General features: G+C 43.0%; 1 protein-coding gene across 1 annotated transcript in view; it reads right to left on the bottom strand.

Annotated features, from left to right (window-relative positions):
• CYSLTR2 (cysteinyl leukotriene receptor 2) overlaps nt 1-22,772 on the bottom strand; it is a 44,726-nt gene extending 21,954 nt beyond the window's left edge. Inside the window, exons 1-2 of the mRNA XM_010592623.3 lie at nt 22,357-22,772; nt 22,162-22,249 (exon numbers count right to left, since the gene is read on the bottom strand). The gene's annotated coding sequence lies outside the window, so the exon portion shown is untranslated. The remainder of the gene's footprint in view (nt 1-22,161; nt 22,250-22,356) is intronic.
• Nucleotides 22,773-27,815: the final 5,043 nt, after the last annotated feature.

The raw sequence follows: 27,815 nt of genomic DNA, 5'->3' as shown, positions 1-27,815 counted from the left end.
CATAGGGTTTTCAGTGGCTGATATTTTGGAAGTAGATCACCAGGCCTTTCTTCTGAGGTGTATCTGGGTGGACTTGAACTGCTATCCTTTTGGTTAGCAGGGACTCCTTGCATCATCTTTACAAAGAACTAACGATGGGCTTTTGTGCAAAGTGACCCTGAAGAAGAGATCAACAGCACCTAATTTGCCAGCTTTTGTTGGAAAGAGAGCTGGTCAACCTGCAGTGGCTCAGATTATCTGGCTGCTACATTTCAATCCCTGTGTTGGGCCACTGTATCTGGAACTCTTGGCTCCCACACTGAAAATCCTTCTGGTAAATTGACATCAGGGCCCTTGCTGTGTGATTGTATCAGCTACCCGCACAGGCTAAATCTGCCTGAGGCTCTGAGAAAGCACATTGCTTCTATGGACCTACCCCTACCTCAAGCCACAGACATTCAGTCTTTCAACAAGGAGTGACAGCCAACTTGTACTGAATTTCCTCTGTGCACTCTGCCAGGCTTTCTGTGTACATTAACTCAACTAACCCACAAAATAGCCCCAGGAACTCTTATTTGATAATAGCCCAAGGTGTTTGTATTTGATTGCTATTGTTGTTAGGTGCCATCGAGTCAGTTCTGACTCATAGCAACCCCATGTATGACAGAACAAAACACTGCCTGGTCCTGCACCGTGCTCACAATCAATGTTATGCTCAAGCCCATTGTTGCAGCCACTGTGTCAATCCATCTCATTGAGGGTCTTCCTCTCTTTTGCTGACCTTCTACTTTACCAAGAATGATGTCTTTCCCCAGGGACTGATTCCTCCTGATAACATGTACAAAGTATCTGAGACATAGTCTTGTCATCCTTGCTTCTAAGGAGCATTCTGGTTGTACTTCATCCTAGACAGATTCGTTTGTTCTTTGGCAGTCCATGGTGTATTCAATATTCTTTGCCAGCACCACAATTCAAAGGCGTTATTTCTTCTTCGATCTTCCTTATTCATTGTCTGGCTACCTATGAGGTAACCGAAAATACCACGGCTTGGATCAGGTGCGCCTTAGTCTTCAAGGTGTTATCTTTGCTTTTTAACACTTTAAAGAGGTCTTTTGCAGCAGATTTGTCCAATGCAGTGCGTCACTTCATTTCTTGGCACCTGTAGGTGGATTCAAACCACCAACCTTTCAGTTAGTGACAGAGCACTTAACCCTTTGCACCACTCGGAGACCTCAGTAATAACCTTTGTTGTTGTGTGCTGTTGAGTCAATTCTGACTCACAGCAACCCTACACAAAAACAAAACAAAACAAACTTGTTGCTGTCAAGTTGATTCTGACTCATAGCAACCCCATAGGACAGAGTAGAACTGCCCCATAGAGTTTCCAAGAAGCAGCTGATGAATTCGAACTGCCAGCCTTTTCTGATTAACAGCCAAGCTCTTAACCACTGCGCCACCAGGGCTCCAGGGTAAAACTGCCCCATAGGGTTTCCTAGACTGTAATCTTTAGGGGAGCAGATTGCCAGGTCTTTTCTCCCATGGAGCTGCTAGGTGAGTTTGAACTGCAGACCTTTCAGTTAGCAGATAAGCGCTTTAACCACTGTGCCACCAGGACTCCTTGATAATAGCCCCAGGTACTCTGGTTTGATCATTTTATAGATGAAGGAGGTGCACCAGCTTGCCTGCCCAAGTTTACAGTCAGTTGGTGGTGGAGTGGGACTTGAACCCCGTTGTTAGCTCTTAATCACATACCTTCCTACCTCTCTGAGTCAGCATAGATAGCTGATTCTCATTATTCGCTGATTTCATATTTGCAATTCACCTAAATTGATCCGTAACCCCAAATCAATCCTCTTGGTGATTTCATAATCATTTGTGGACACACACAGAGGGGTGAAACTGTGCACATTCCCAGCTGAGTTCAAACAAAATGACACTCTGTCTTCCTGTGTTTGCTCTCATGCTGTAAACAAGCGTCCTTTTCCTGGTCTGTGCAGTGCCACGTTTTTCGCATTCATTTAATGCTTTTTGTTGGTGATTTTGCTGTTTAAAACAGCCCTCAACTGTAGTAGGGAGGAAATACGTGTGTTAGCTATGCTTGCTCAGGCATGAGGCACAACGCTGTTGGTCGTGAGTTCCACGTTAATAAAGCAATAACAAAAAGTAAATTAAAAAAAAAAAAAACGGAAACATAAAATAAAGGTTATGCATTGATCAGTTGACAAAAATGTTGTGACTGGAGGCTCCTGGGAACCTAGGCCTCTATTTGCCCTGGGGCAATGGCTCAGGATTCACTAAGTCAATGTGCACTGAGACTTTGCATTTCTCCCGAGATATACTGAATAAGAATCTACATTTTAATAAGATCCCCAGGTGATTCTTATGTATAACTTCCTGGGAACTTGTTAGGAATGCAAATTCTCAGCTGGATTTTGAACTGAAACTAATCGGTTTGAAGTCCTGCTTCAGTCCTCTGTCTACTTCCCTTCCTTTCTCTTCAAAGATATACACCTGAAGCATGATGGAGTGGAATGTACACGGTACCTGAAGTCCAGTAGACCTGGTTTAATGCCCAACCATCCTACCTTACCCCCAGTAGGTTCAATGGTAGAATTCTCGCCTTCCGTGCTAGAGCCCCGGGTTTGGTTCCTGACCAATGCACCTCGTGCACAGTCAGTGGAGGCTTGTGCGTTGCTATGATGCAGAACAGTTTCAGTGCAGCTTCCAGACTAAGATGAACTAGGAAGAAAGGCCTGGTGATCTCCTACTGAAAATCAGTCAATGAAAACTGCATGGATCACAACAATCCGATCCCCAACTGATCTTGGGAATGGCTGAGGACCGGGCCTCATTTTGTCGCGTTGTGCGTGGGGTCGCTATGACTCAGGGACCAACTCAAGGGCAGCTAACAACACTGACAATTCATCTGATAACGTCAGAGTGTAACTGGGATTTTAGCTCCAGAACTACTCCATACTGCAGAATGGCAAGGAGGACACACTTTTGCTGTGGTGGTTGTTGTTACTGTAATAGGAATGTTCAGAGGAGGCAGCTGGTGAGAGAATGAGCCAAGCCTGCCACCTACTAGCTGTGGAAGCTTGGACAAGCCACTTACCCTTTCTGAGCCTCAGTTTCCTCATCTGTAAATGGCAGAATGAATGTGAAGTGTCTAACACAGGGTGAGCACTCAGTCATGATCACTATCGTTTAACTTCAAATTTGGAACTTAGACAATGATTAAAAAAAAAAAAAGGAGGCAAAAATGATCTCAGGGCATTAGGAAAAATATAAAAGCATGGGCTGAGAGATGATTTAATATGAAAAACTGAGAAAAGCATAACACTAGTTGTTCTTTGCTACAGTGTGGCGATTAAGGAGCAGTTAAAAAGGCATACTTTTTTTTTAAAAAGGCATACTCTGGATTTGAATCCCAGTTCCTTCATTTACTTGGCTAAACAATAGGTTGGCAGTTTGAATCCACCAGCTGCTCCCTGGAAACCCTAGGGGGCAGTTTTACTCTGTTCTAAAGAGAAAAAAAAAAAAATTTTTTTTTTTTTAAAGGGTCACACTATGAGTTGGAATCGACTCGACAGCAACATTTGTTTTTCATTCATTTACTAGCTCTAAGACCTTGAGCAAGTGACTTTGTTTCTCTGCGCCTCAGTTCAGCCTTGCCTTCACAGGGCTGCTGTGAGGCTTAAATGAGATAGTATGTGAATGACTCAGATGAGGGCGAGGAGCATAGAAAGCCCTGGGGATGCACCATGGAAGTGCTAGCTGGGGATACTAAAAAGGCTCACATGTTTAGCTCTCTCAGGTTGTACCCAGATGATGTGACACTGCGGAGTGGAAAACTCTACAATGCTTATGCCCCACAAAACTGCAGAGGCCCCAGAGTGTTGTAAATGCTCTCCAAAACAGAGGGAAGCATTATTGAGGTCAAGCTCTTGAAATCCAAGATTGCTGGCTTGAAGCGGAGATGTAACAGGACTCAAATGTCCTAGTAGGAATGCAAGCCTTTGTAGATCTTTCTGGCCTCTCAGGAGTGGTCTTGAGCATTAGGAAATTTTTTAAAGGGATGAAGTGAATCAAGTTCTTGGAGATCAAGACAGAAACACAGAAGAACTGAAATGGCAACACATTAGGAATGAGGAACTGAGTTGGTCTCTAGGCTTCCAGAATAAGTGGGGATGGAAGAAGAACCACACAGTCTCTGTTTCCACAGACCCAGCACCTCAGGGCATTTTGCTGCTCCAATCTTCCTCCACTCTGCCTCCTCTAAGGTGCCCCAAGACACTTCACAGGCCACCAGACTAATGGCCATTTGCCTCTTGAATGTCAATCATTTCCCCATGCCTCAGAACTGTGAAGTCAGTACCACCAGCCATTGGTGAAAGGGGTGCTTACAAATCTGCTATAAACCAATCAGTAACCAGTTGCCATGAGTGGATTCAGATTCATGGTGACCCCATGTGTGTCAGAGTAGAACTGTGCTCTATACGGTTTTTAATGGCTGGTTTTTCAGATGTGGATCACCAGGCCTTTCTTCTGAGGTGCCTCTGGGTAGACTCGAACCTTGGTTATCAACAGTTTGCATCACCCAGGGACTCCGCTGTAAACCAAAGCTCAACCAAAACTAACCCTTAGTCATCAAGTCAATCCTGACTTCTGGCAACCCATGTGCTACAGAGTAGAACAGCTCTATAGGGTTTTCTTGCATGTAATCTTTATGGAAGCAGATTGTCAGGCCTTTCTTCCTTGCGACCACTGGGTGGGTTCGAACTGTCAGCCTTCAGGTTAGTGGTCAAGCACAAACTGTTCTGCCCATGGACCTCGGTATAAACCAGTATGAGTTAAGTATTTGTACTCCAAGCCCCTGAGGAGCAGCGGGGGTGCTGAGTTTCTGTTTTCATTAGCGGAAAGATCTGAGTGAACCCTTGTGGCAAGGATGGGCTGGCTTCAAAGTGTAATTGCCACAGCAGGCAGAGGGCTTCTGTGGGAACCAAATGCACTGAGCAGTTTCTCCCTGTAATTGCATAATCTAATTGGCTTCTTTTATAAGCAAATTTCCCAGCCACCCTTCACCATCTCTCCTCAGCTTCCTCAGGAATCCACCAGGATGGGGTCAGTAAGAAGTGAAATATTGGGCTATTAGTGGGTCCCTCTGACCCCCTTCCTGATCACAACCCACAAAGCTCAGAGACAGTTCAGAAACCCTCAAACTAACCACTGAATTTCATTATCTTGATTTCTTATTTTAGTTCTAAAGACCATGTCCTATGACACTAAAGTTTCCAACTCCAAGATTTTCTTGAAATCATAGTAGCTGGGTGTCAGCTTTTTAGCCATAGTCTGTTCAGTCACCTCAGATGATGCGAAAGCTAGACAATGAACAAGGAAGATAGATGAATTGATTGCATTTGAACTGTGGTGCTGACAAAGAATATTGACTACATCTTGGATTGCCAGAAGAACGAACACATCAGTCTCAGAATGCTCCTTACAAGTGAAGATGGCTCGCTTACTTTGGACACATCAGCAGGAAAGACCAAATGCTAGAGAAGGACATCATGTTTGGTAAAGTCAAGGGTCAGTGAAAATGAGGGAAACCCTCAATGAGGTGGACTCACACAATATTTGCAACAACAGGCTCAAACATACCAACAATCATGAAGATGGTGCAGGACCGGGCAACATTTTTCTTCCGTAATAACCGACTTGTCAGCAACTAACAACAACTGAGCCACCTCTTGTGCTCTTCAGCCTGCATCTGCCTCCCTCTCCTTCCAGCACCTTCTCTGACTCCTGTGAACTCCCTGGAGCCAACAGCTCCTTGCCTGGATTCTGCCTCAGGCTTCTGTGACTTCATGAACATGGACTTTTAGGCCTAGTATGGGGTAGGGCTGGACAGGCAGGAGTACTGGCTGTGACCTTCCTCCCCTGAAAGGAGAACTTTGCTCAGACCACAGGGAACATGTAGTGACGTGACGTCCACTACCACAAATGTATGTGGATAAACGCAGGAAGAGGTACCCCTAGAGGATGTGTCCTGCCTAGGCTGCCATTAGGGCAGAGGTGTGCTTGGGTGAAAAATGGCAGTTTGGAAAGAATTCAGCGTTGGACAGATGATTTAACAGTGTTGCCTTTTTCCTTTGCTTTGCTGACAAGCTTTTTTCCTCTCTTCACTGGACCTGTCAGTTTGCACATTCTCCACAGAAGTTACTTCCTTGAAAATTTCCCTGTGCAGAAAGGTGCCTATGGGTTACAGGACACATTTGAGGATAACTACCCCTTGAAACTCGAGTCTTTGCAGAATTTCATGCTTTCTTGTGTTATTTTGAGGGGACAAATAATCCCCAAGAAAAATTCATCCCCAGGGGTGTTAAAAAACAAAAACAGTTACCATCGAGTCAACTCCAACTCAGGGCGACCCCATATGTGTCAGAGTAGAACTGTACTCCGTAGGGTTTTCAGTGGCTGAGTTTCCAGAAGTAGATTGCCAGGCCTTTCTTTCAAGGCACCTCTGGGTGGACTGGAACTAGCAGCTTTTCAGTTAGCAGCCAAGCACATAACCATTTACACCATCTGGGGGGCGGGGTCGGAAATGTAGCAGAGGCTAAACTCTAGCAGAAGATCGGCATCCAAACATATGAGGGGTATCTCCCGGCCACCAAGGGTGTGCCATTATTTCTGACACACTTCATTCCATCTGCCTTTGCTAAATCCTCATGTCTCTTATTCCACTATTCTCCAAAAGCTAGCTTTTCTTCCATTTTCATCCTAGCTTCTAAGGCTCAGCTACCACAATAAACAAACAGGCACAAATTCAACACAAAGAAAACTTAACGTGTAAGGACAGCTGTGAGCTCCTCAGAGATAGGGCTTCGTTTCTTTTCTCTAACGGCATTGTTTTGACTAAGTGCTATCATCTCTCTGGTTCTCATAACTTTTCTCAGCTCTGCTAGGTTAACATTAATATGAGTCTATGATGCTGCTCATAGATTTAATTTTATAGAAAATATCTACACTTTTTTGTCATTTTCTAACACATTTCAACAGCGTATTAAGGAAGATTGGCGGTACCTGATTAATAATTCCGTTTCCAACGTAAGTAAGGCCACGGAGCTGCTCTGCCTCTGCGTCTCTGATTCCCAAATCGGAGCTCCACGCAGAAGACAGAAGGATAGAAGATCAGCAAGTATTGTCTCTACTTATCCCAATAATTCCCGAAGGGCTGTGTCAGCACTGGGACTTCCCTCTGCACAATCTAAGTGATGAGTGATGTGACTCAGGCTGCACATGTCAAACTCCACCATTAGAGTCACTTCTTAGAGCAAAGGAATTACTTACAAAAGTAGTGTGTCAAGCATCGCGTGTTTCCTGGAATGATATAGAGGCAGCATGATGTCATGGAAAACCTCTGAAGTAAATCCCAACTGGATCTAAATTCTTGCTAACCATGTGGTCATCGGCAAGTAATTCACCTCTCTGACTTATGGAGAGTACCTAAGGAAGCAATGGAGTGCTGGCTGGGGCATATGGTTAACACATTCAGCTGCTAACCAGAAGGTTGAAGGTTTGAGTCCACCCAGAGGCACCTCGGAAGAAAGAGACCTGGCAATCTACTTCTGAAAAATCAGCCATTGGAAACCCTAGGGAGCACAGATCTACTCTGACACCCATGGGGTCGCCATGAGTTGGAATTGACTAAAATGCAGCTGGTCCTAGTAAGGAGACAACACAGGTGAAAGCATCAAACACAAGTAAGCGCATGGAACGCAGGTGACAGCATCAAACACATGCGAAAGCATCAAACACAGGTGAGGGCATGAAACACAGGTGAGAGTATCAAACACAGCTTGACATGTGTATGCGGTCAGTGATTATCCTTCTTGTTGCCACTCTATCTGTTGCTAAGGGAAGAAATGTCTAAGAATTTTTTAGTGTCCTAAGTTAATCTGGCGTCACAGTGGTTAAAAGCTCAGCTGCTAACCAAAAGGTTGGCAGTTCAAATCCACTAGCTGTTCCTTGGATTGCTATGAGTCGGAATCCACTCGATGGCAATGGGTTTGGTTTTGTTTTACATTAATGTATAGGATAGTAAGAAAGAAACAGATGAGGAGAGATGTTTTAACACGTCTGGAAAAATGGACAACCAGTGGAGTTGCCCAGGAAAGTACTGTAGGCAGCTGCGGTGGCATGAGGGCACAAACATGGGCTCCCCAAACTGTCCTGCTGCCCAGTGGCTCCTCCACGGCAGACGTGGTCTCATTACCCAAAGCTCTCCATCAGCCTCCCTCCCCATCACAGGGCTCAGCTCAAGATGCCTGCACCTCGGCCATGCTAGTTCAAGCTGCCACGTCTCATCCGAACAACAGAAATAGCCTCCCAAATAGCGCTCCTCCTCCACTCTTGCTGTTCTAGTCCGCTCTCCACACAGTGGCCAGAGTGATTGTTCTGGAATGCGTATCTGGCCACACCACTCTCCTGCTTAAAACCCATCATCATCTCAGAAGGGAGTGCAAACTCCAGCCTCTTCCAGTATGGCTCTTGTAGCCAAGGTCTTCCCTCTCCCCTGCTCCCAAGTGGAATCCGCTTCAGCCTTGCGGAATTTATTTCAGTGCCTGAACACATCAGGTCTCTCGTCTCCTCACTCTGTGCTCCAGCTCATCACCTGCCTAGCTCTTACCCAGTGTTAGATTTCTTTCTAGATATTACTTCCTCCAGAAAAAGCCGCAGACCCCTCCAGGTCTAGGCTGGCTGCTGCACCAAGTGCTCCTTCAGCCCCACGAGCTTATTGTTTTAGCACTTACCCCCTGGGGCAGAACTGGCCCTTGTCTCTCCCCACCCACCGGAAGGGGTCTGGCTTGTCTACTGCTGTAGCCCCAGGCCCTAGCACAGCTGTGGCACATCAAGGTGCTCAAATAAATGATCAATCAGTGAGAAAATGAAGCTATTATCCAACCCCCTTGTTTTATGCCAAGGTCCCAGGGGCAGATTAACGAATACGCAAGGCACTTATCTGCTTACAGTGAATGAGGTACACACAGGATTAATTGTGTTTACTTACTAATCTGCAGTGACTCGATTTCACATGGGTTTTACCACATCTTTGAAACAGGTGAAATTGGTCACTACGGGTTAGTAAGTAAGCACAAGTAAGCCTGTGCATACCTTGCTTATTGGGTAATCTGTCCCTGCCTGGGTGACACAAATGGTTTGTGCTCAACTACTACCTAAAGGTTGGCAGTTTGAACCCACCCAGAGGGACCTCAGAAGAAAGGCCCGGTGATCTATTTCAGTGAAGATAAAAACCCTGCAGAGCAGTTCTACTCTCTAACACATGAGGTCACCATGAGTCAGAATCAACTCAACAACAACAGGCTTGGGGCCTTTTATGGTTCATTTTATGTCTCACAATAAATATGTTCTGAGGGAAAAAAAAAAATTCCCAGTGGTCTTTTACAGCAAAGTGACATTAGTACATTTTTCCTTGTAAACTTCAAAAAAGTCTGACATTCAAATCTGGGATCTGAGGAGAAGCATACAGGTCAACGGTGTGAGGGTGGGGACCTAACTACAAAAAGGGCCCAAATGGTGCTCTGCTGTACACATTGTAGCAAGTGACCCTATTTATATCTCTGAGGCTAGCAAATTGCCTGTCTCTGCACCAACACTTTCCCAGCAGGGATGCCTGCCTGTTACAACTAACAAAGTGAGTCTCCTTCAAATCTCTCAGAAAATTTACAAGAAAACAGAGTCATTGTTGAGCTGACCTTCCCTGTATTGAGTATTGTCCTTCCCTTCACCTAAAGTAGTTCTTATCTACTAACTAATCAGTAAATAACCCTCTCTCTCCCTCCCTCCCCCCTCTCATAACCACAAAAGAGTGTGTTCTTCTCAGTTTATACTATTTCTCAAGAACTTATAATAGTGGTCTTATACAGTATTTGTCCTTTTGCATCTGACTAATTTCACTCAGCATAATGCCTTCCAGGTTCCTCCATGTTATGAAATGTTTCACAGATTCGTCACTGTTCTTTATCGATGGGTAGTATTCCACTGTGTGAATGTACCATAATTTATTTAACCATTCATCTATTGATGGACACCTTGGTTGCTTCCAGCTTTTTTCTATTGTAAACAGTGCTGCAATAAACATGGGTGTGCATATATCTGTTCGTGTAAAGGCTCTTATTTCTCTAGGGTATATTATGAGGAGTGGGATTTCTGGGTTGTATGGTAGTTCTATTTCTAACTTTTTAAGAAAACACCAGATAGATTTCCAAAGTGGTTGTACCATTTTACATTCCCACCAGCAGAGTATAAGAGTTCCAATCTCTCCGCAGCCTCTCCAACATTTATTATTTTGTGTTTTTTGAATTAATGCCAGCCTTGTTGGAGTGAGATGGAATCTCATCATAGCTTAAATTTGCATTTCTCTAATGGCTAATGATTGAGAGCACTTTCTCATGTGTCTGTTAGCCGCCTGAATATCTTCTTTAGTGAAGCGCGTGTTCATATCCTTTGCCCACTTTTTGATTGGGTTGTTTGTCTTTTTGTGGTTGAGTTTTAACAGAATCATATAGATTTTAGAGATGAGGCGCTGGTCAGAGATGTCATAGCTGAAAATTTTTTCCGAATCTGTAGGTGGTCTTTTTACCCTTTGGGTGAAGTCTTTAGATGAGCATAGGTGTTTGGTTTTTAGGAGCTCCCAGTTATCTGGTTTCTCTTCATCATTTTGGGTAATGTTTTGTATTCTGTTTATGCCTTGTATTAGGGCTCCTAACATTGTCCCTATTTTTTCTTCCATGATCTTTATCGTTTTAGTCTTTATGCTTAGGTCTTTGATCCACTTGGAGTTAGTTATTGTGCATGGTGTGAGGTATGGGTCCTGTTTCATTTTTTTGCAAATGGATATCCAGTTATGCCAGCACCATTTGTTAAAAAGAATATCTTCTCCCCAGTTAACTGACACTGGGCCTTTGTCAAATATCAGCTGCTCATATGTGGATGGATTTATATCTGGGTTCTCAATTCTGTTCCATTGGTCTATGTGCCTGTTGTTGTACCAGTACCAGGTTGTTTTGACTACTGTGGCTGTATAATATGTTCTAAAATCAGGTAGAGTGAGGCCTCCCACTTTCTTCTTCTTTTTCAGTAATGCTTTACTTATCCAGGGCTTCTTTCCCTTCCATATGAAGTTGGTGATTTGTTTCTCCATCACATTAAAAAATGTCATTGGAATTTGGATTGGAAGTGCATTGTATGTATAGATGGCTTTTGGTAGAATAGACATTTTTACTAGGTTAAGTCTTCCTATCCATGAGCAAGGTATGTTTTTCCACTTATGTAGGTCTGTTTTAGTTTCTTGCACTAGTACTTTGTAGTTTTCTTTGTATAGGTCTTTTACATCTTTGTTAAGATTTATTCCTAAGTATTTTATTTTCTTGGGGGCTACTGTGAATGGTATTGATTTGGTGATTTACTCTTCGATGTTCTTTTTGTTGATGTAGAGGAATCCAAGTGATTTTTGTATGTTTATCTTGTAACCTGAGACTCTGCCGAACTCTTCTATTAGTTTCAGTAGTTTTCTGGAGGATTCCTTAGGGTTTTCTGTGTATAAGATCATGTCATCTACAAATAGAGGGAATTTTAATTCTTCCTTGCCAATCCGGATGCTCTTTATTTCTTTGTCTAGCCTAATTGCTCTGGCTAGGACCTCTAGCACAATGTTGAATAAGAGTGGTGATAAAGGGCATCCGTGTCAGGTTCCCGTTCTCAAGGGGAATGCTTTCAGGCTGTCTCCATTTAGAATGATGTTGGCTGCTGGCTTTGTATAAAAAAAAAAAAATTGTAGATGCCCTTTATTATGTTGAGGAATTTTCCTTCAATTCCTATTTTGCTGAGAGTTTTTATCGTGAATGGGTGTTGGACTTTGTCAAATGCCTTTTCTGCATCAATTGATAAGATCATGTGGTTTTTGTCTTTTGTTTTATTTATATGGTGGATTACATTAATGGTTTTTCTAATACTGGACCATAAACTAAACCATAAAAAACCTGGTATAAATCCCACTTGGTCGTGGTGGATTATTTTTTTTTGATATGTTGTTGAATTCTATTGGCTACAATTTTGTTGAGGATTTTTGCATCTATGTTCATGAGGGATATAGGTCTGTAATTTTCTTTTTGTGTGTGTCTTTACCTGGTTTTGGTATCAGGGATATGGTGGCTTCATAGAATGAGTTAGGTAGTATTCCATCATTTTCTATGCTTTGAAATACCTTTAGCAGTAGTGGTGTTAACTCTTCTCTGAAAGTTTGGTAGAACTCTGCAGTGAAGCTGTCCGGGCCAGGGCTTTTTTTCTTTGGGAGTTTTTTCATTACTTTATCAATCTCTTTTTTTGTTATGGGTCTATTTAGTTGTTCTACTTCTGATTGTGTTAGTTTAGGTAGGTAGTGTTTTTCTAGGAATCCTTCCATTTCTTCTAGGTTTGCAAATTTGTTAGAGTATAATTTTTCGTAATAATCTGATATTATTCTTTTAATTTCAGTTGGGTCTGTTGTGATGTGGCCCATCTTGTTTCTTATTTGGGGTATTTATTTCCTTTCCTGTATTTCTTTAGTCAGTCTGGCCAGTGGTTTATCAATTTTGTTAATTTTTTCAAAGAACCAGCTTTTGACTTTGTTAATTCTTTCAATTGTTTTTCTGTTCTCTATTTCATTTAGTTCAGCTCTAATTTTTATTATTTGTTTTCTTCTGGTGCCTGATGGATTCTTTTGTTGCTCACTTTCTATTTGTTCAAGTTGTAGGGACAGTTCTCTGGTTTTGGCTCTTTCTTCTTCTTGTATGCATGCATTTATGGATATAAATTGGCCTCTGAGCACTGCTTTTGCTGTGTCCCAGAGGTTTTGATAGGAAGTATTTTCATTCTCGTTGCATTCTATGAATTTCTTTATTCCCTCCTTTATGTCTTCTATAAGCCAGTCTTTTTTGAGCAGAGTATTGTTCATTTTCCAAGTATTTGATTTCTTTTCTCTGAGTTTTCTGTTATTGATTTCCACTTTTATGGCCTTGTGGTCTGAGAAGATGGTTTGTAATATTTCGATGTTTTGGATTCTGCAAAGGTTTGTTTTATGACCTAATATGTGATCTATTCTACAGAATGTTCCATGTGCACTAGAAAAAAAAGTATATTTTGCAGCTGTTGGGTGGAGTGTTCTGTATAGGTCTATGAAGTCAAGTTGGTTGATTGTAGCAATTAGGTCTTCCGTATCTCTATTGAGCTTCTTTCTGGAAGTCCTGTCCTTCTCCGAAAGTGGTATGTTGAAGTCTCCTACTATAATTGTGGAGGTGTCTATGTCACTTTTCAGTTCTGTTAAAGTTTGTTTTATGTATCCTGCAGCCCTGTCATTGGGTGCATAAATATTTAATATGGTTATATCTTCCTGGTCAATTGTCCCTTTAATCATTATGTAGTGTCCTTCTTTATCCTTTGTGGTGGATTTAACTTTGAAGTCTGTTTTGTCAGAAATTAATATTGCTACCTACTCCTGCGCTTTTTTGATTGTCATTTGCTTGATATATTTTTTTCCATCCTTTGAGTTTTAGTTTGTTTGTGTCCCTAAGGTGTGTCTCTTGTAGGCAGCATATAGATGGATCGTGTTTCTTTATCCAGTCTGAGACTCTCTGTCTCTTTATTGGTGCATTTAGTCCATTTACATTCAGTGTAATTATAGATAAGAATGTGTTTAGTGCTGTCATTTTGATGCCTTTTTGTGTGTGTTGTTGACAATTTCATTTTTCCACTTACTTTTTTGTGCTGAGATGTTTTTCTTTGTAAATTGTGTGTTGCTCATTTTCATAGTAGTCAAATTTATGTTTGCTGAGTCATTATGTTTTTCTTGGTTTTTATTTTGAGTTATGGAATTGTTAGACCTCTTTGTGGTTACCTTAATATTTGCCCCTATTTTTCTAAGTAAAAACCTAACTTGTATCGTCCTATATCGCCTTGTTTTCCTCTCCATATGGCAGTTCTATGCCTGCTGTATTTAGTCCCTCTTTTTGATTATTGTGATCTTTTACATAATGACTTCAATGATTCCCTGTTTTGAGCATTTTTTTCTTTTTAAAATTAATCTTAATCTGTTTTTGTGATTTCCTTATTTGAGTTGATATCAGAATGTTCTGTTCTGTGACCTTGTATTGTGTTGTTATCTGATGTTATTGATTTTCTGACCAAACAATTTCCTTTAGTATTTCTTGTAGCTTTGGTTTGGTTTTTACAAATTCTCTAAGCTTATGTTTATCTGTAAATGTTTTAATTTCACCTTTATATTTGAGAGAGTTTTGCCGGATAAATGATCCTTGGCTGGCAGTTTTTCTCCTCCAGTGCTCTATATATGTCATCCCATTGCCTTCTTGACTGCATGGTTTCTGCTGAGTAGTCTGAACTTATTCTTATTGATTCTCCTTTGTAGGAGACCTTTCTTTTATCCCTGGCTGCTTTTAAAATTTTCTCTTTATCTTTGGTTTTGGCAAGTTTGATGATAATATGTCTTGGTGATTTTCTTTTTGGATCAATCTTATATGGGGTTCAATGAGCATCTTGGATAGCTATCCTTTTGTCTTTCGTGATGTCAGGGAAGTTTTCTGCCAACAGATCTTCAACTATTCTCTCTGTATTTTCTGTTATCCCTCCTTGTTCTGGAACACCAATCACACGCAAGTTATTCTTCTTGATAGAGTCCCACATGATTCTTAGGGTTTTTTCATTTTTTTAAATTCTTTTATCTGATTTTTCTTCAGCTATATTGGTGTCAATTGCTTTATCCTCCAACTGCCCCACTCTGCATTCCAATTCCTCGAATCTGCTCCTCTGACTTCCTATTGAGTTGTCTAATTCTGTAATTTTACTGTTAATCTTTTGGATTTCTGAATGCTGCCTCTCTATGGATTCTTGCAGCTCATTAATTTTTCCACTATGTTCTTGAATAATCTTTTTGAGTTCTTCAACTGCTTTATCAGTGTGTTCCTTGGCTTTTTCTGTAGATTGCCTTATTTCATTTCTGAGGTCATCCCTGATGTCTTGAAGCATTCTGTAAATTAGTTTTTTTATATTCTGCATCTGGCAACTCCAGGACTGTATCTTCATTTGGGAAAGATTTTGATTCTTTAATTTGGGGATTTGTAGAAGCAATCATGGTCTGCTTCTTTATGTGGTTTGATATCAACTGTTGTGTACGAGCCATCTATAAGATATTGTAATGGTTTATTTTATATTTGCTCACTGAGTCTTATCTTGTTTTGTTTTCTTTCAATGTATGTAGATGGGCTACTAGATTGTACTGTCTTGATTGTTGCAGGCTTTGAATCACTTATGTCCTCTTACCAGCTGGTTTGGGCTGTTACCAGAAATATAAGCCTAAGAGTCCATTCATTATTCTTGAGTAGAATCTGATTTTGGGTCACCAAGTGTGTGGGGTAGACTGTCACCTATTCGCTTAGAGGAGTAGTGGTGATAGTTATGTGCACCAGATTCTAGTAGCAGCAGGAGGTCACATTCCGGGGGGGCAGGATGCTGACAGGCTTCCGCCAAGTGCCAGTGAGGTAGGTGTGTCTCTATTCCTAAAGCACTTTGGTGGGTGGGCTCTGTAGCTGTACTTTAGGCACCCAATGCATGTACCTCTACAGACTGGTAGATGTCACTATCCTCAGACCCCTATGGCAGGAGGTTAGGTGGTTTGGGTGGAGCTTCAGCCCTCAGTTCCCTGTTGTGGGTCAGTGAGGGCTCTGTTTAATAGGTAGAGATATCAGACCTGGACAACTTGTCTTTCCAGTAATCCGCTAAAACAATTACAGTCAGATACCTATCAGAATTGCCTTTGCATTATAATAGCCACCTTGTTCCCTGTAGGGATGAAAGCCCAAGACTGCTGGAGCTGGTTCTGTATTTTTAATCCAATTTTGGGAAGTCAGGGAAGGATTCTTGGTCCCCGGGGTTTTTTGTAGCTGCTTCTCTCAAGCCAGGAGAATGGATTAAGAAAGGACAAAACAAACAAAGAAAAAAAAAAACTGCAGAGCACTTCACTCTCTGGCCTAGGAAATTCCAATGTTAATGAAGCCACCTGGGAAGGGGAGGGGAGGGGTCAGATAGATAGGAGAGAGTAGCACCCCGGAATATAGACGAAGTTACTTATCTTGCTTGGGATGACTGTTTTATCTGAGATTCCCAGGGGAGCATCGACTGTGTGGGCTGGCTGGGTTGAGATTGCCCCTGAGGGTCAGGCCGGCATCCTGTGCTTGCGCTGTCTCAGAAGCTGTGGTTAGTTCTCCGCTCCCAGTCCAAAGCCCAGCGCCAAGGTTCCCCGGCTGGGACGCCGCACTCCCAGCTCCAAAACCAGTCGCTGCCTCCCAGTGACTTCTCCTCCTGTCAGCCGCGTCGCTGCGCTGTCTGCGTGCACTGGCTAGGCTTCCCCCGAGGTCACTTCTGGGGGCTAGAGCTGCGTCCCATGTTTGCGCTGTCTCAGGATGCCGTGCTCAACTCCCCTGCGCCCAGTCCAAAGCCCGGCGCCAAGGCTTTCTGACTGGGACGCTGGCTCCAGGCTCCGAAAACAGTCGCTGCTTCCCCGTGGTTGTTCATTCCATCGTGCGCCCCATCAGTGTGCAGCCTGCTTGCGCTGGCTGAATCTCTATGGAGGTTACCCCAGGGGGTTAGGGGTTAGGGCTGTGTCCCGTGTCTGCCCCACCTCAGCAAGCCGCAATCAGCCCCGCCACTTGGCACCAGGGTACCGCGGGGGCTCAAGGCTGTGGGGTGGGTTGCGGGTTCCAGAAGCAGTGGCTGGTTCAGGACGCAGCTTTTCGCTCACCTGTCACTCAGGTCAACTTTTTAGATCTGTGTTTGATGGTCAGGGTTCGTCGATTGTCATGTATGTGATCGATTCACTTGTTTTTCCGAGGCTTTGTCGCAAGAGGGATCCGAGGTAGCGTCTGCCTAGTCAGGCATCTTGGCCCCCCACTTCGTACCATGAGGTTTTAATGGTGGGCTGGATTCTTTCAAATTCTCCCAGCTTAATTAGCTTTTAAACTTTCAGGGCAAATAGGCTCTACTTTGGGGCTCCTTCACCCTTCTCCCTTCCCCTCTCCTCTCTTTCCCTTCTCTCCACTACATCTCCTTCCCACCTCCACCCTCCCCATCTTTGAAATCTCTCCCCTGAAGACTTTGTACTAAAGATGAAAAAGGTTTCTGTGTATGACCCAGCTCTCCCCAAGGATCCTTCCAACTTTGGCATTCTTTGAGTCAAACTCACTGCTCAGGCTCCTGTTACTGGGCCTTCATGGAATAACCAGACTTCTTTGCAAAGGAGCCAGACCATACTGCCGCCCAGCCAGTCTTGTGCCATCAATCCAATATGAAAGGTCTTCCTTTAATTATAGAGTCCCCGCTAAACAAAAGATCGGTGGTTGGAGTCTACCCAGAAGTGGCTCTGAAGAAAGGCCTGGTGATCTACTTCTGTGAAAAATCAGCCATTGAAAACCTTATGGAGCATAGTTCTACTCTAACACACATGGGGTCACCAGGAGTCAGAACCGACTTAACGGCAACTGGTTTTGGTTTCCTTTAAATATTGTCAAAGATTTACATCACTTTCCCCATAGATCAATTAATATACATAAGTTAACAGGCTGAATAGGCACAAATGTAAGCTGTACCTCAAATCCCCATTCATTGATAGATTATTAAGGACTCCCACTTCGTTTTCATGGAATTCTTGTACTGGGTCTTATGCAAGGACTCCATCCTCAGGGACTCTTGGTCCAGTATAGGGGTGAGACTGAAACATAGTGATTTCAATACAAAGAGGACGGTGGTCAGTGCCCTGAGAAAAGCACTGACCAAGTACTACAGGATTTCTGATATCGATTTGATAAGGCTCAGAGCAAAGTTGAGCAACCCAGGCTTGCCTTTCTCTGCAATATCCAGCTTGGCTGCTGTGTGAACCAAAGCTCACTGTGGTCACCAGGAATCAGAATCAACTCGACAGCAACCGGGTTATTGCACAGCCCCTTGTTAGGCTTTTATCTTACAGGCTTAGCCTTGGAGGACAGGAGAGCAAGACAAACTAGACAAGTAGGAGGAGTCACTGAGCCTGGAGTACACATGAGATACTAAAAATGGCCACAGTGATCCTCACACATAAAAATGAATATATTGCAAAAACGTATCATCTTTGCACTAAAATGGGAGTTGCTTAGGCACCATGGGATGAGCAGGCAGAATGGGATCATGAATGAAAATAGGTGTTTTGAGTCAGAGAAGACCCAGGTTCAAGTCTTAGCTCTGTTGGTTGCTCTTATTACTTCACCATGCTCTGAGCTTCAGAGCCCTCATCTGCCAAGGGAGTATAATACAACACCCTCCAGTAGGACTGAAGTGAGAATCGATGAAGACAATGGATGTAAAGTGATGAACTTGATGCTAATTCAGTAAATGCTAGCTAGCAACCATAAGATTTGTGGCAATAATGTACAAAACTCATACAGAATTAAATAGTAGGCTTCTTTCTGGGCAAGTGAAAGGAGTTGGGACAATTTCATCTGGAGAAGAGCCAACCAGAAAGACAAGAGCAATTGTATTTAATTTGCTTTACATTTCTGTTACACAAGTAACACATGTTTGTGGTAAAAAGAAAATGATGGAAGCTGAAATACATATCTAAATTTTTGTATATGCTTCCTTTAATCTTTCTTCAAATATATATATAAACATCATAACAAAATGGGTGCATATTCTGATGTTGCTGTACTCTGCTTTTTTCTTATCACTGTGTCGTGATCATCTTTCTGTGCTAATTTATAACCACCAATGTCATCATTTAAATGGCTAAAGAGCCACCAGAGTTTCCATTCAATTATATAGACATAAACTTTCTTAACCAATTTGTGTGTGGGTTTTCTTTGTTTCCCTTTTTTGTTGTTGTTTTTATTTGTTATTATTATTTTTCTTTCCGATGTCTTACAATAACCATTACTCAAGTTATAAGGAAGAGGCCATGTGCTCTGGGCTCAACCCAGCTGACCCAGTTTTGGTCCTACCTCAGAAAGATCCTACCTTCTCTGAGCCTCACCTTTTCCATTTTTTAAGATAAGAATTAAACCCTCCAGCTCTCAAAGCTACTATGTGGATCAAATGAACTGATAAATTCAACGTGTCCTGTAAATGGTAAAGTACTGCATCAGTGTTTATGTTCGTGGAGGGAGGTGCTCACCAGGTGTCCTCCACTGAGTCAGAACCAGAAGACATTTGGTTAACATGCTCTTGAAAAGAGAGTTTGAATCAGAAGAAGTGCAACCCTACTATAGGCTGGAAGGCAGCAGCACCCCAAAGAGGGGCGAGGCAGAGAAAATAAAATTTTTTGGCTGAAATTTTTCAACCATAAGTCTTACTTGAACAGCTGCTGTTATGGATTGAATTGTATCGCCCCCAAATACATGTTGGAATTCTGGTTGCCATGAGTCTGAATCAACTAGATGGCAACAGGTTTGGTTTGGTTTATACCTGTGGATGTAATCCTATTTGGGAGTAGGGTTTTCTTTGTTATATTAATGAAGCCATATCAGTGCAGGATATGTCCTAAACCCAATCACTTCTGAGTTGTAAGGAGCAGTACAGACCCAGAGTCAAGCAAGCACAAATGAGGGAAGATGGACGCCATGTGGAGTTCTCCAAGGAACCGAAGAATGCTGGTGCTACGGAAGCTGAGACAAGGATCGTTTCCCAGAGCCAGCAGTCGGAGCCCTGAACTAAGAAAAAATGTCTGTTCTTTAAAGCCACCCATGTGTGGTATGTGTGTCACAGCCCGGTAGGTAACCAAGACAACTGCCTTTGGTCTGTTCTTGATTCCTGAATGGAGAAACCAGAGCACAGCTCCAGTATAAGCTCTGTCTGTTTCCTTATGGGGACATGGGGTTGAGAGGAGGTAGACACTATGTCTGTGGTGTTCCTGGAAAGCCAGGGAAAGCCACCTCATGCCTCCAAACCCAGCCCCATCTGTCTTTGCCATACATGTGGTGTGGTTCTGACTGGGCAGTGCCCACCTTGTGTTTGATCCTTGAAAAACTTAAAGAAGTCTGTCTACCTTGGCAGAATACCTGCAGATGCTGGGCTTAATTTTGATACATTTAGAGCATTCTGGAGTCTCTCGCCCTCTCTAACTTCTAACCACCAAAGCACTGGAAGCAAATCCATTTCTTTAAATCACTGTTGTGTGCCATTGAGTCAATTTCGACTCATACAGACCTGATAAGACTGAGTAGAGCTGCCCCATAGGGCTCCGAAGTCTGTAATCTTTACAGAAACAGACTGCCACATCTTTCTCCTTCGGAGTAACTAGTGGCTTCAAACCACTGACTTTTCGGTTAGCAATGGAGCACTTTAACCACTGTGCTATCAGAGCTTCTTCTTTAAAGTATTAGTAAATTGAAACTCCCAAGAAGAGTCTCACTAAGATGTGGTTGAAGTGGATGATAGAAATGTCTAGAAGTCTTAAGGTTCCCACAAATTTTATATTACTTATATAGTATTGAAGGGGAGGTTTGGGTGGCTTGCCTAAAACTGTACCTATCTTTCCCTTAATGTATTACCCTCAAGTGTGTGTCAGAGACAGGAAAATATTTTGAACGACATAATCTAACTGACCTCTAATCCAGTGCCTCCAAGTCAATTTCAACTCATGGTGACCTCATGTGTGCGGAATAGAGCTGCATTCCATAGGGTTTTGAAGGTTGTGACGTTTCAGAAGCAGATTGCCTGGCCTTTCTTCTGAGGCACTTCTGGGTGGGCCCAAACCACTAAACTTTCCGTCAGTAGTTGAGTGCTTAACCATTTGTGCCACCCAGGGACTCCTTCAAATGACCCGGGTCAGCTGTGATTACGCTGGCCATCCGTTACAACCACCAGCGAAGCTTTTGAAAACACATACAGATGCCCAGCTCATGCCCAAATTAAGTTTCAGTTATTCTAGGGGTATTTTTCTAATCTCCTCAGAATAAGGTGATTGTGACTGAACATGCAGCTGGAACTGAGAACCATTAAGGGAGGTCCCGAAAGGGGCAGTGAACAGGTAAACACAGGCTTGCCTCCTGCACTCGTTCTTATACTCTCATTGTGCCCATGAGTGAAACTACTAAAATCTGCTTTCTCAGATTTAACCTCCCCCCGAAAAGACAAGACCTTGAATGGAAAAAAGTATACTTTTTTTTTTATTATTTTTTTAATTACTGGTCCTGGAGAGAGCTGGAAAAAAATGTAGAGCAAAATTCTAAATCAAAAAAGACTAGGCTTATCGGTCTGACAGGGACTGGAGAAACTCAGAGTATGGCCCTCAGACACCCTTTTAACTCAATACTGAAGTCACTCCTGAGGTTCACCCTTCAGCCAAAGATCAGACAGTCCCATAAAAGAAAAGAAGACTAAATGGGCACACCAGCCGAGGGGCAAGGATGAGAAGGCAGGAGGAGAAGGAAACCTGGTAATGGGGAACCTGAGGTGGAGAAGTGACGGCGTTGGCATGTCGTGGGTCTGGCAACCAGTATCACAAAACAATAGCGTGTTAATTGTTTAATGAGAAACTAATTTGCTCTGTAAACCTTCAGCTAAAGTACAATTATAATATTCAATTAAACACAAAAAAAGAAAAAAATTACAGAGCCTATGAAAAGTAGGAAAGATTCTATATGACCAAAAAGAGAGGAATGGTTGGGTAACATACAATAAATTTCCTCAAGGCAATGTTATGCAGCAATTTAAAATTGTGCTTATGAAGAATATTTATAGCAATGTGGAAAACACATATGCTCTAATAGAAAAAAAAGAATATAAATTAGTACATTTCGTATGAGCGAACACAACTATGAAAATCAAACTAAAATTATACACACAGACCAAAAAAGAGGAAGGAAATATTCCAAAAATGTCAGTAGAGGCTTTCTCGCCAATGGTTTTTGCTTCCTTCTACTTTTTTGTACTTTCTCAATGTTTTCTGAATTACCATGTATATGGAAAAGATGAATTTATAGTAGGGCTAAATCATCTTATTTTTCAAAAGTTATTGCTCTTACTATGAGAAAAGCAAGGCCCAATTCTCGGTGCTGAACTAACAAAGCAAAATTAAAGGCCCACCTGAGGGTTTTTTCTTCTCAGTTGCTTTGGCTTCCGTCTCCTCCAGCTCGCCTGACTTCTTCTTTTAAATGAGTAATTCAGCAGGCTCCTTTAAAAGAAAAGTGAAGCAGCTAATTATATTTGATCAACAGTGTCAGCCAATGGCAAGGAAATCAGGAACTTTGGTCACTGGGCGGCTGGCTCTGCAGGACTTACTGTAGGTCTGGGTGCCTGTGTCCCCCTGCAGGAAGAAAGGGCAAGTTTTCCAGTTAGGAACCACCTCTGAAAGGAAGAGACCTGCCTCGCTTATGACTGTTTTTTATCAGTGCTTTGGCCAACAGATCACGAGGATGTGATGAACTAAAGTCAGAGTTTAAGTGGCAGTTAGTTCTCCTAAATGACTTCTGTTTCCCTAACAACAGTAGTATTAGCACTGCCTTACGTGGACAGCACTTATTAGCATTTTCAGAGCAGCTATGGCTGTTAACCAAGAGGTTTGCAGTTCAAATCCGCCAGGTGCTCTTTGGAAAATCCAAGGGGCAGTTCTACTCTGTCCTATTGGGTCACTATGAGTCGGAATCGACTCGATGGCAGTGGGTTTGATTTTGGTTTCCATCACCCACTGGAAAAATGAGAAGAAACCTTCAGGAGGGCATTTAATCTTTGCTTTTTTTTTTTTTTGTATATATATATATATATAGATAGATAGATAGATATAGATCTGCCCGCCCGCCTGCCTGCCTGCCTATCTATCTATCTGTCTAAAGAGTTATCTCAAGGAAAAGGCTTACATGGTTGTGGAGGCTCGCAAGTCCCAAATCTGTGGGTCAGGCATCAGCTTCGAAATTTCTCCTGACTCACGTGGTTGCAGGGGCTGATGAATCCCAAATCAGCAAGTCAGATGACAGACTGCTGTCCTATGGGGCTGCAGAGGCTGATGAATCCCTAAATTGGGAGTCAGGCTGTTGGCTCACAGAGCTGTGGAAGCTGGTGAATCACAGAATCAGCAGGTCAGATGGCAGGCTGCCGGCTCAAGTCCCAAGAACTGGAGGTCAGATAATGATGAACTGGATGCAAGAGAGAGCTTTGCCAAAGCATCCATATGTATTAGTCATGCCCTCAAGGAAACTCCCCTTACCTGAGATACTTGAGTAAGGTGGTGACTTGAGTAAGAGTGCAACTCAAGATACACCCATTAATCTTGCCTCCTTAACGTATAGAGGTTTAGGATTTACGACATATAAAATGGAGGATAATTACACAATACCACAAAATGGAGGACAATTAGATCACAAAATGGAGGGCAATCACCCAATACTGAGAATCATGGCTTAGCCAAGTTGACACATAATGTTGACCATCACAGACACCGATGGCCTCCTCATTGCTCATTTAAAAGATTTCTTCTAGGTTCTCATCTTCTTTGCATGGTTAACCATTGTCACTTTCTTGAAACTTTCTCCTCTCTGTTTCCCTGGCTTTCCTCCATTGCTTCATGTCTGTCTCCCTTCCTGATGCCTCTTCTTCCACCTCCTTACTAATTCTGAACTTTCCCCAAACATCTGTCTTCTACCCTCTTCCATTCCTCCTCTCTTGCTTTTGTCTACCTTATCCACACCCAAATGGTTTGCACTCTGCACTCAGCTACTAACTGAAAGGTTGGTGTTTGGAACCCACCCAGCAGCACCTCAGAAGAAAGGCCTGGTGATCTGCTTCCATAAAGATTAAAGCAAGAAAGCCCTATGGAGCAGTCCCACTCAGTAACACAGAGACTTGCCAGGAGTGGGAATTGATTGACGACAATGGGTCTGCACACCCACAACTAAATTTAACATGGCTGAAACAGAGCTCTTCCCTTCCCATCCAAGCCTACACTTGCCCACCTACCCCATCTAAGCACATGGCACCACGACGATTCAGCCAATTAACCCCACCACAAGCATCGAAGTCATCCTTAACTACTCCCTTCCTCTCACAACCATGTCCAAACCAACAAACTCCACTTGTTCTACCTGCAAAATAGGCCCCAGATACAACCAATTCTTACCCCCCTCCCCAATGCCAGTCAAAAAATTTCTTAGAATGCTACAGTAACATCCTAATTGTCTTTCAGTTTCTACTCTTGCTGATCTACTGTCACGTGTTTAAAGAGAATCAGATCACATCATTTTCCTGTGATGACTTCCCATCATCCTCAGAATAAAAATTCTCATCACGGTCTACAGTGGCCTGGCCTGGTCCATACAGCTTCACCTCCCACTCCTCTCTGGGCACACAGGCTTCCCCACTACTATTCCTGATCCCTCTGCCAGAATGCCCTTGTTCCCTCACTCCTTCACTTTGTTCAGCCTCTGCTTAAATGCCACCACCTCAGAGATAACTTCCCTGGCCTCAGTTTCTAAAAGAGCTCCCACCACACACACACACACACACGCACACACATGCACACACTCATGTACACACACTCACACACATACACCCTCACACACACTCGTACACACATACATACATACACACACACACACTCCCCCCCCACCTATCACCATCACTACTTCTTATAATATTACAGTAAAACCCATGAAAGCTGGAACCTGTGTAAGGCAGAAAACATCAAAAAGCAAAACTCAAATATTTTCCACTAATACAGAGTGATAGAAAAGTGGTGAGACTGCACCTTGTAAAAGGCAGAAAACTCGTGAGACCTGGAAAAACAAGGCAGTCTCATCAAGTTCCGGTTCTCACAGGTTTCATAGTATTTGTTTGTAAATTGTTACGCTTCAGTACTACGTGTCTGTTTGGAGTTCTCAAACTCCTTAGAGTTCAGGCTGGAATGCTGCATACCAGAAGCGCGAACTTTGGCCTCTGGAAAAATCTGCAGATGGCCCTCATTCTCTTCCCACCCCTGACTCCCTCTGCACTATGAGGAGCCCCAAGCTTAGACATGTGAACACTCCAGTCCTCATGCCCATGTCCCCACCTGCAAATAGCTACCCTTGGCCACCCTAGGACCTAAACGAGCTGCCATGGAGTCGATTCTACTGCATGGTGACTCCATGTGTATCAGAGTAGAAGTGTGCTCCACATGGGTCTCATGGCTACTTTTTTGGAAGTAGATCACCAGGCATTTCTTCCAAGATGCCTCTGGGTGGACTTGAATCTCCAGCCCTTTGGTTAGCAACTGAGCAAGTTAACCATTTGTACCCCTCAAGGACTCCTCCTAGGGCCTAGGACCCCACAGATTGTATGCTCTAACTCACCTGGGCGTGAGTCCACATAGCCCTTAGAGACACTGAAGCAGGGAATTCTGAGATATGCAAGTGCTCCCCAAGGACTCTCCTCCCCCGTGGAGCAGGACAGGGCTGGAGGAGGACCATGCCCAGGACATACCCCGCCATGGCTGTCTAAGAGTGGTTCTGTCTTTGTGGTCTGGCCCAGCCTCCCTTTCAGCCACATCTCCTGCTAGTTGCCCTCTTCCTTCCTCCCTACATTCCAGTCAAACTGAATTAGTCATCCACCTTCAAAAATAAAAAAGCACTATTTTAGGCCCGGAGGAGAGCACAAAATGATAACCAATAAGGAGTATACTTGCATGGGGTAGAAGTTAGCAAAGGATCCCTTAAAAATAAATGAGGAAGGTTTTGTTTGTTTTGGTTATTCATAGTTTGTTTTCTGGAACTGGAACAGACCTTAGAAATTATCTAGTCAGATCCTTTCATGATACATATGGGGAAACGGACACTCAGACCTGATGAGCAACTCAGTCATGGACACACAGCTTGTCTGAGTCTCCTCACGCCCAGAATCCAGGGCTGAAAAAACAAAAAACAGTTGCCATAGAGTCGATTCTGACTCACGGTGGCCCATGTGTGTCAGATTAGAACTGCATTCCATAGGGTTTTCAATGGCTGATTTTTCCCAAGTAGATCACCAGCCCTATCTTCTGAGGCACCTCTGGGTGGGTTCAAACTGCCAATCTTTCAGAAAGTAATTGAGTCCTTAACCCCTTAACTGTTCGTGCTACCTAAGGGACTCCCAGAACCCAGCACAGGGTCCTGAGACCCTTGCTAATAGCCCCACCCCACTCTCAGTGTCCTCTCCTGGCCCAAAGGCCATAGAAAGACAGCACTGGCTCCAGTGACACCCACGTCCAATGTCTCCTCCAACCCTGGAAACCACTGATTCTACAGCCCCTGCTCCATTCTCTCCCCACTCTGAACCTGGCCTGGAGCCAAGAGCCAAGCATGTGAATCCTTCCTTACCCATCTGTAGCTCCCACAAAAGCTCCAAATCTTGAAACTTGGAAGCAATGAAAAGTAGTTCTTCCTCACAAGCTCTGGGCTACCGCTTACTGTGAAATGAAGAGAAAGAAGGCTCCTGGAACCACTGTAGCCACATCCCATCATTTGCTGGGAGTGACCATGGCCAGCACAGTGCAGTGACCTCACCTCCACATCACAGGACTTGAAATAAGTAGGCAGTTCTCTGGGGCTTCTTATTTGTGGAGCTATCGAAATGGGGCTAGGGCTCTGCTGACGAAGTTCTTCCCAGGCCTAGGACTCTAATTCTTATATTGATTAGCCCAAATGGAAATTCACAGTATACAAATATTAGGATATTACCATTTTGACAGAGTCCCTGGGGTGTGCAAATGGTTAATATGCTTGGCTGCTAAACAAATGTTTGGAAGTTCAACTCCACCCAGTGGCACCTCAGAAGAAAGTCCTGGCAATCTGATTCCAAAAAAATCAGCCATTGAAAATCCTATGAAACACAGGTCTACTCTAACACACACAAGGCTGCCATGAGCCAGAATTGACTTAATGGCAATTGGTTTCTGATACCATTCTCACTTTTTAGGGGAAAAAGAGCTTGAAAGTACATTTAAGTCTACAAATGATCAAGCACTATAGGTTTTCATGCCCCTCAAAGTCCAATAAATTGACTAATGGCCATCTCATGACAATAAGCAAAGTGAAAAAAAATCAATCCCACACTCCCAGAGCTAATGCTTGCATATTGTGTTTTCAAGGGGAAGAAACATGGCATGTTTCAAGAATGTTAGAAAGATAATGATTAAAAAAAAAAAAAAAAAACCTTTTTTTCTACCTCTGAATCTAAACCTCAGGGAAAGGAGAAATCTCTTCAAGGCTTTCTTTTATTTTCAGAGCAGCCTGGGATTTCTAGGCCCTCCACAGACAGTAACTTCCCTGAGAAGTAGCCATTAGAAACTCTTTGTTTGTACAACTCAGCCATATGATATAAAGAGATGAAATCTCATTTTAATCAGATTTGCTAGGATGGAGGAATGAAGTTGCATGTGTAAAAGAGATAGGGAAGAGGTTGATGACTTTACAAAGGAGATAATCCTGAGGGACCAGAGAAATGAATCAACACATTATCTAATTTTTTGCTGCTGATGACTTTGAGAAAAACAAATAACGGCAGCGTGAGGTCACCATGAGTTGAAGTTGACTCAATAGCAACTGGTTTTATACTTTTGGTTTGGTATCCTTGTAAGAGAGAGGGGAGGGGATTTTGACAGATCCATGCAGAGAAGGCCATGTGAAGACAAAGCCAGAGACTGCTGTGATGCTGCCACAGCCAAGGAACACCTGGAGTCACCAGAAGCTAGAAGAGCCAAGGAAGGATTCTTTTCTAGAGGCTTCTTTTTTTTT

The sequence above is a fragment of the Loxodonta africana genome, chromosome 17 (genome assembly GCF_030014295.1).
Source record: "Loxodonta africana isolate mLoxAfr1 chromosome 17, mLoxAfr1.hap2, whole genome shotgun sequence".
NCBI classification, from domain to species: domain Eukaryota; kingdom Metazoa; phylum Chordata; class Mammalia; order Proboscidea; family Elephantidae; genus Loxodonta; species Loxodonta africana.
This window is presented reverse-complemented; position numbering and strand designations above follow the sequence as displayed.